Source organism: Neophocaena asiaeorientalis, unplaced genomic scaffold, assembly GCF_003031525.2.
Source record: "Neophocaena asiaeorientalis asiaeorientalis breed wild unplaced genomic scaffold, Neophocaena_asiaeorientalis_V1.1 scaffold345, whole genome shotgun sequence".
Lineage (NCBI taxonomy): Eukaryota > Metazoa > Chordata > Mammalia > Artiodactyla > Phocoenidae > Neophocaena > Neophocaena asiaeorientalis.
Genome location: NW_020175181.1, coordinates 3,579,992 through 3,587,312, shown reverse-complemented (window position 1 = coordinate 3,587,312; position 7,321 = coordinate 3,579,992). Strand labels below are relative to the sequence as shown.

Sequence of the window (7,321 nt, the reverse complement as noted above, 5' to 3'; positions counted from 1 at the left end):
GGCCCCGCGCCCCTCGGCACCAGCGGCGCGGGCGCGGGCGGACGCCGGGAGACCCTGCCCAGCAGCCGCCGCCGCCGCGGCCGCTTCGTAGTCAGGCTGCCGCCAACGAACCTGTTGCGCAGCCTGTCACGGCCGCTCGGACTCCGCGGCGCCGCCTCAGCCCCACAACAACATGGCGGCCGCGGCCTCCGCAGGAAGCCGGGGGGCGGGGTGGGAGGCGACGGTCCGGGCGGCTGACTGCCTGCCCGCTGCCGGGCACCGACTCCCCCACCCTCGGGAACCCGAAATTGGCCCGGGCGCGGCTCCTCACCCCCAGAGCCCCAGGGCAGCGCACCCCGCGGGCCTGGTCCTAGTGCTCCGCTCTCCCCTCGGGGAAGCCCCGAAGCCCGGACGCGGCAGTCCTTCCTGGAGGGGCGCCTACCTACCTGGCTCCTCCTCCGCGAGGTGACATGTTGAGGCTGGGTGGTGCTTTTCCCGCCACCGCAGACCCCACAGTTTTGGAAAAGGGCCAAACGGTGTATGGTGCGTGCCTGCTGCACCTCCCGTGGCGCTCTCCCTGGAGCCTTCTCACTCACTACAGTATCTTCGCCGACCTGGGAGCTCGAGTCCCCTGGAATGGGGGGTGGGGCGGGAGGAGGTTGTTCCCACCCTTGCTCATGGGTGTGTTACAGGCCTTTCCCTCAGGTAGCGCAGAAGGACTCACTGTACCCAACGGTCGTCCATGCAGCGTTCCTCACCCTCCTCCATCACAAACAAAAAAAGCCAAGAGAGGGGCCTTCCAACCCTCATCCACGCGCAGAGCAACTGCCCCGTATACTCTGGCCGAGCAGTAAGAAATTAGTCACCTCTCCGTGAACTCCACCATATGAGGGTCTGCGGATGCTGGACGTTCTTCCCCGCCTGATAGCTGCCTGACAGGTGAAGCTCAAATTGTGTCTCTTTTTTCTCCCCTTTCAGCTCCTAGTTTCTTCGCAAAAGACTAGATAACACAAGTCACCGCCATTTATGGAGGTTTTGCCCGTGACACAGCGCTCCTACAAGAGAAAGCCTTTTTGTTAGTTGGGGTTAGAGGAGTCGGCGTTTCCTCTGGGCATAACAGAGTAGGGGTCCGAGACCCAAGAGTTCTGTTGGCTTTCAGAGGCAGGGGCGGGGCTGGTCCCATGTGCAAAACTCATATCCCCATGACTTGTTGGAAAAGGAGAAATCTGTGCAGATCAGATGATCCCATGGCTTGCTTTCATTCTACCTGTTGGGACATGTGAAGGTAGCAAGGCTGGCTTGAGAGGCATGACTCCAAAGCCCAGGCCTATCTGAACTAGTCAACCAAGTCATGTGAGGAACTTAGCACACATCAGTGATGATAAACAGGCTTTTCCTGCTCTCACACTCAGTGTTTTTCCTAACTCTTGGGTTTGGACCTGACCAAGACCTAACAGGTCCTGAGCTTCAGTGACACAGAGAGACCTGACTCCTTTGCATTAGCCTAGGAAGTCCTTTATCTACTAGAGACCAGTCAGTCTATCCCTTATCTGCTGGGGGCTAATCAGTCTGCAAACAAACCACCCAAGCTAGAGGTAGCACTCTTGAGCACATGGTCTCATTCCCTTGACAGACATCACCAGTTAATTGTGATTCCTTTCAGAGCCCCTACTTCAGTCCAGGCCTCTGAATCCTTCTCAACATAGTGCTCCAGAGAGTTGGCTTGTAAGGTGAAACCTGTTTTGTTTTTTTTTGCGGTACGCGGGCCTCTCACTGTTGTGGCCTCTCCTGTTGCGGAGCACAGGCTCCGGACGCATAGGCTCAGAAGCCATGGCTCATGGGCCCAGCCGCTCCGCGCCATGTGGGATCTTCCCAGACCGGGGCACGAACCCATGTCCCCTGCATCGGCAGGCAGACTCTCAACCACTGTGCCACCAGAGAAGCCTGAAACCTGTTTTTAATTCCCGATAGGCAGATTGTTAGCCAGTCTCCATTTCCCTCCCATCATTTGATCAATGTCATTTGTGTTTCTGGGTTCTGGATCGGACCTGATACAATTCACCCTGAGTCCTTTCTTTCTGAAGGAGGAGCCAAATCCTTGTCAAGACAGAAATGAACTTTATAGAAAGGAATGGTTATAAAGAAGTAAAAAACATTTAAAAAGTCTTCGTAAAATAGACCAAAAAGCTAAGAACCTCTGATGGAAATTGAGGTGCTGAATACAACTGGGAGCCTATAGTACCCCAAACACTAAAACAATTATATCCCAGGGTTCCATTCAGAGCTCTGAGGCCAGTTTGTCCATCCTATCCCTTCAGCATTGATGATTCACCTAGGTGGTACCTCCACCATCCCAGTTCTTTGACTTCCTCTTCTCTCCATAGGGCACACACTGTATCTATAATTTCTCTCCTTAGTATTTCCCAAATCCCACCATCTCTTTTTTTCATCTCCAGCACCAACTGGAAATCAGATACCTGGAGGAACTAAGTAGTACCTAAGGCATATAGATGTACCTGCCAAGTCTAAAGAAGTTTAGGAATTATTGTAGGGTGAAAAGTTAGGTAGGGGGCTAGGTATGTTGCATTTCTCTTCCCCAAGTTCTGCCACAATTTAGGATAGATTCAAGGCGTGTTCCTGGTAACCTAGCTTTTACCATGGGAGCATTTAATCTCAATCTGTTTTCCTTCCTTGCACTGATCCTCCCTCCCAACCATATATATCCTATGTTCTAGCAATCTCTGTTTCTGTTAGTTTTCAAAGATTCTGTCCTTCACCGCATTCCTACCCAGTCAACCCACATAAAAATTCATAGTAATGGAAAGAGGCTAGAGTAGAGTACAGAAGCAATTCCAGACTCTAAGCATCTCATAAGATCAATATAAAGTAGGAAGAACTTGGAGCTCATATGTAATACCTCTACTAGTAATAAATCTCCCAAGACAGTGGTGTAAACAATTTATAAAGAAATTAAGAGAAAAGGGGCAAAAAACAGTTTTTAAATTTACTCAGAAACTTATTTTTGATGTGCTTCATTCTTTCCTGATGATCCAAGTTTCCATCTGATAATATTTCTCTTTAACTGAAGAACTTCTTTTAGTGTTTTTTATAGTGCAGGTGTGTTGGCTACAAATCCTTTTAGTTTTATTTTATCTGAAAATATTTTTATTTTGCTTTCATTCTTGAATGATATATGCCCTGTATATAGAGTTCTGGATTGACAGGGGAGTTATTTATTTATTTATTTAAAATTATTTATTTATTTTTGGCTGCGTTGGGTCTTCATTGCTATGCACAGGCTTTCTCTAGTTGCCACGAGTGGGGGCTACTCTTCGTTGCAGTGCGCGGGCTTCTCATTGCGGTGGCTCCTCCTGTTACAGAGCATGGGCTCTAGGCACGCAGGCTTCAGTAGTTATGGCACACAGGCTCAGTAGTTGTGGTTTGTGGGCTCTAGAGCACAGGCTTAGTAGTTATGACACACAGGATTAGTTGCTCCGTGGCATGTGGGATCTTCCTAGACCAGGGCTCGAACCCGTGTCTCCTGCATCGGCAGGTGTATTCTTAACCATTGCGCCTCCAGGGAAGCCCAGGGGGGTTTTTTAGTTTCAGCATTTTAATGATGTTTTTCCATTCTCTCTGACCTCCATGGTTTCAGATGACCGTTGGCTGTTGAGCAGATCATTTTTTTTCTCTGTGTAATGTGTTATTTTCTCTTGCTGCTTTCAAGAGTTGCTCTTTGGCTTTGGCTTTCAATAATTTGACTCTGATGTACATCAGCGTGAACTTTTTTGTGTTTATTCTGCATGGTGTTCATTTGTAATCTTGTATCTGCAAGTTTCTGTCTTTCATCAAATTAAGAAAAATCTTAGCCTTTATTTTTTAAAATACTTTTTTTCTGCCCCATTCTCTCTCACCTCCTTCTGGCATTCCAGTTACATGTATATTTGACTATTTGATACCATCTGGGGTTCATGTAAAACGTGCTTTAGCAGTGGAGCAGTGTTCCACACTGAACACCAGAAAAACCTGGCCCTACCCTCCTGATCCTCAGGGCATCTGGAGATAGAAGTGGTGGGTAGTATGATTCTAAAGCTGTGCCCCCTCTACCTTCTGTCTTTGGTAGGAGTTAATCTGCCTCTACTGTTAGCAACTGTACTTTCCAGCTAGGGTGTCTCTTCTGTTCTCCTGTAGAAAATAACACAACCTCACAGTCTTTCCGTGCCACTACCAAACCCACACACGCACACACACATACTTATATACTGTCACATTGATTCTATCCCTTCTGAGAAATAGATGGAAAGTAAGGTTTGTCCCTTTTTTAGTTTCTTTTTCCTCTTAAAGCTCACATGAAAGAATAGATGTGCTGACTGGTCCTTTGCATAAAGAACTAAAGTCAAAGTTAACCTGGGAAACCAAGCTGAGGCTGCCCTAGTTTCTGAATATAAAAACAGATGAAAGCAGGCCGGGAATAGGGGAGGTCAGGGTCCAGGAAAAGGCCTTGGGCTTCATTTGACACCTACAGATGTACCTCGTTTTATTGGACTTTATTGCGCTTCACAGATACTGCCTTTTTACAAATTGAAGTTTTGTGGCAACGCTGCATATCAAACAAGTCTATCGGAGCTGTTTTTTCAAAAGTATTTGCTCACTTTGCGTCTCTGTGTCACATTTTAGTAATTCTCACAATATTTCAAACCTTCTCATTATTATTTATTGTGGTGATCTGTGATCATGATCTTCCATGTTACTAGTACAACTTGCTAAAGACTTGGATGATGGTTAGGATTTTTAACAATGAAGTATTTTTTACTTAAGGTATGTACGTTTTTAAGGCATAATGCTATTGCACACTTAATATACTATAGTGTAATGTAAACATAATTTTTATATGCACTAGGAAACCAAAACATTTACTTTATTGCAATATTTGCTTTATTGTGGTGGTCTGGAACTGAACCCTCAAAATTCCCAAGGTATGCCTGTATTTGCTGATTCATTAATCTGATATTTGTGTTCCTTTGGTAAATAGTTATTAAGAACCTATTGTGTTCCAGCTACTGAACACAAGGAGTTAGCAAGGAAGTAGCACTAGTGGGGAGCAGTTGAGACTCAATTTAGAGGAATGGTCAGTGGGACAAACTTGTTCCTTTGCTCTTATCTTAGCTTCTTGACCTCCCATACCCTAATCTGGAGCCCTAGAGAAGATGAGAAACAGAGAAGTGGAAATAGGAGTGACTTCAGGGGAAAAAGGAGGGAAGTTCCCTAGTGTGAAGGAAGGAATGTTCTCATTATTGGGGTACTTGTTCCCTGCAAAACTTGAGACTCTGGCTTGAGGCCTGATGGTACCGGAAAGGCAGTACCAGGCGAACTAGAAGGGGAAGTTAACCAGACTTGGCCCTGGGCCAGCACTGCAGGGTAGAGCCAAAGGCCAGACTGGGGTGAGGCCCTGGAGGCTCTGGACAGGGTATATGCCCATTCATGACTGAAGCACCAGGGGCTTCCAGTCTGGCAGGTATAGCTCAGCAAAAGGGAATCCAGCCTGTATTCAAGAGTCAGACTTGTGGATGTCTGGCAAATTTGTCCAGCTGTCTGTTTAGTTTACTGTTGCTGTCTCCAGCACAAACCTGGAGTGATACCAGTTTCCTTCTTATAATAACCTCACTAATATTTATATGGCACTTTGTACTTAACAGAGTAATTTTATTTCATTTAAGCCTCACAGCAGTCCTAGAGAGCAGGCTAAAGTTCTGTTTGTGATTATCTGACTTTGGTTGGTATGAAGAAAAGGAGGTAGAGTCAGGTATAAGCCTTGTGTTGGGAATTTCCCCATGCAGAGTTGTGATTTTCCCCCCCACCGCTTTTAAATAGAGGAACACAAGCCATGCTATTCTGGGTTCAGAAAGCAACAATGTTTTAGTTTAGTTTTTTTTTTTTTAATATTTATTTATTTATTTTGGCTGCACTGGGTCTTAGTTGCAGCATGCAGACTCTTAGTTGTGGCATACATGCAGGATCTAGTTACCTGACCAGGGGTCTAACCTGGGCCCCCTGCATTGGGAGTGCAGAGTCTTACCCACTGGACCACCAGGGAAGTTCCAACAATGTTTTAGTTTAAAATATACAGTAGATCAGATCATTTTGTACTACTTGGCCCAGACTGGTGGGACAAACATTTTTATTTCTAGTATTGCCATTTTCTTCTCCCTAAGTAAGTTATCTTGAGCCAGTGAAATATAAGATAACTGCCCCTATCCCGACCTTATGCCCACTCTCAGGAGAGAGAGATTGAGTAACCATCCTTGCTTTGGAGCCATAACACTATAGGAGTATAGACTTCATGCCAATAGGAAGCCACAGTTTGCTTGTTTAGGTGATATAATTGATTCCTTCTAGTGTATTTTTCATTTCAGTTGTGTTGTTCATCTCTGTTTGTTTGTTCTTCTAAATTTTTGTTAAACATTTCTTGTATCTTCTCCATCTGTGCCTCCATTCTTTTTCTGAGATCTTGAATCACCTTTACTTTTATTACTCTGAATCCTTTTTCTGGTAGATTGCCTATCTCCACTTCACTTAGCTGTTCTTCTGGGGTTTTGTCTTGTTCCTTCATCTGGGATATATTCCTCTGCCATCTCATTTTGTCTAACTTTCTGTGATTGCAGTTTCCATTCTGCAGGCTGCAGGATTGTAGCCTGTCTCCTGTCTGTCCCCTGGTGGATGAGGCTGTCTTAAGAGCCTTGCACAGGCTTTGTGGTGGGAGGGACTGGTACCTGCCCACTGGTGGGGGGAGCTGGGTTTTGTCCCTCTGGTGGGCAGGACTCTGTCAGGGTGTGTGCTTATTGGGCAGCTGTGTGCTTAGGAAGACTTTAAGCAGCCTGTCTGCTGACGGTTGGGGCTCTGTTCCCACCCTGTTGGTTGTTTGGCCTGAGGTGTCCCAGCAATGGAGCCTCTAGGCTGTTGGTTAGTGCCAGGTCTTGAGAAAATGGTGGCCTCCGAGAGGGCTCACTTCCCACAGTGAGCCACAGCTGCCCCCCACCCCACCTCTGCAGGAGACCCTCCAATACTAGCAGGTAAGTCTGGCCCAGTCTCTTATGAGGTCACCGCTTTTTTCCCTGGGTCCTGGTGCACATGAGACCCTGTGTGTGCCCCCCAATAGTGGAGTTTCTGTTTCCCCCAGTCCTATGGAATTCCTGCAATCAAACCCCTCTGGCCTTCAAAGCCAGATTCTCTGGGGGCTCCTCCTCCTGTTGCCAGACCCTCAGGCTGGGGAGCCTGACATGGGGCTCAGAACTTTCACTCCTGTGGGAGAACTTCTGTGATATAATTATCTTCCAGTTTGTGG

The 7,321-nt window shown here is 46.7% G+C and overlaps 1 protein-coding gene across 4 annotated transcripts in view; it reads right to left on the bottom strand.

Moving 5' to 3' along the window:
* The window catches only part of ITSN2 (intersectin 2), a 156,560-nt gene extending 155,987 nt beyond the window's left edge, over positions 1-573 (bottom strand). The window contains exon 1 of one of the 4 annotated variants that reach the window (XM_024764421.1): positions 426-573. The gene's annotated coding sequence lies outside the window, so the exon portion shown is untranslated. Of the gene's footprint in view, positions 1-111; positions 208-310; positions 376-425 lie in introns of those variants that run through there. The other 3 variants (XM_024764422.1, XM_024764419.1, XM_024764425.1) reach the window with 3 other exon arrangements.
* Between the last annotated feature and the right edge of the window lie 6,748 nt (positions 574-7,321).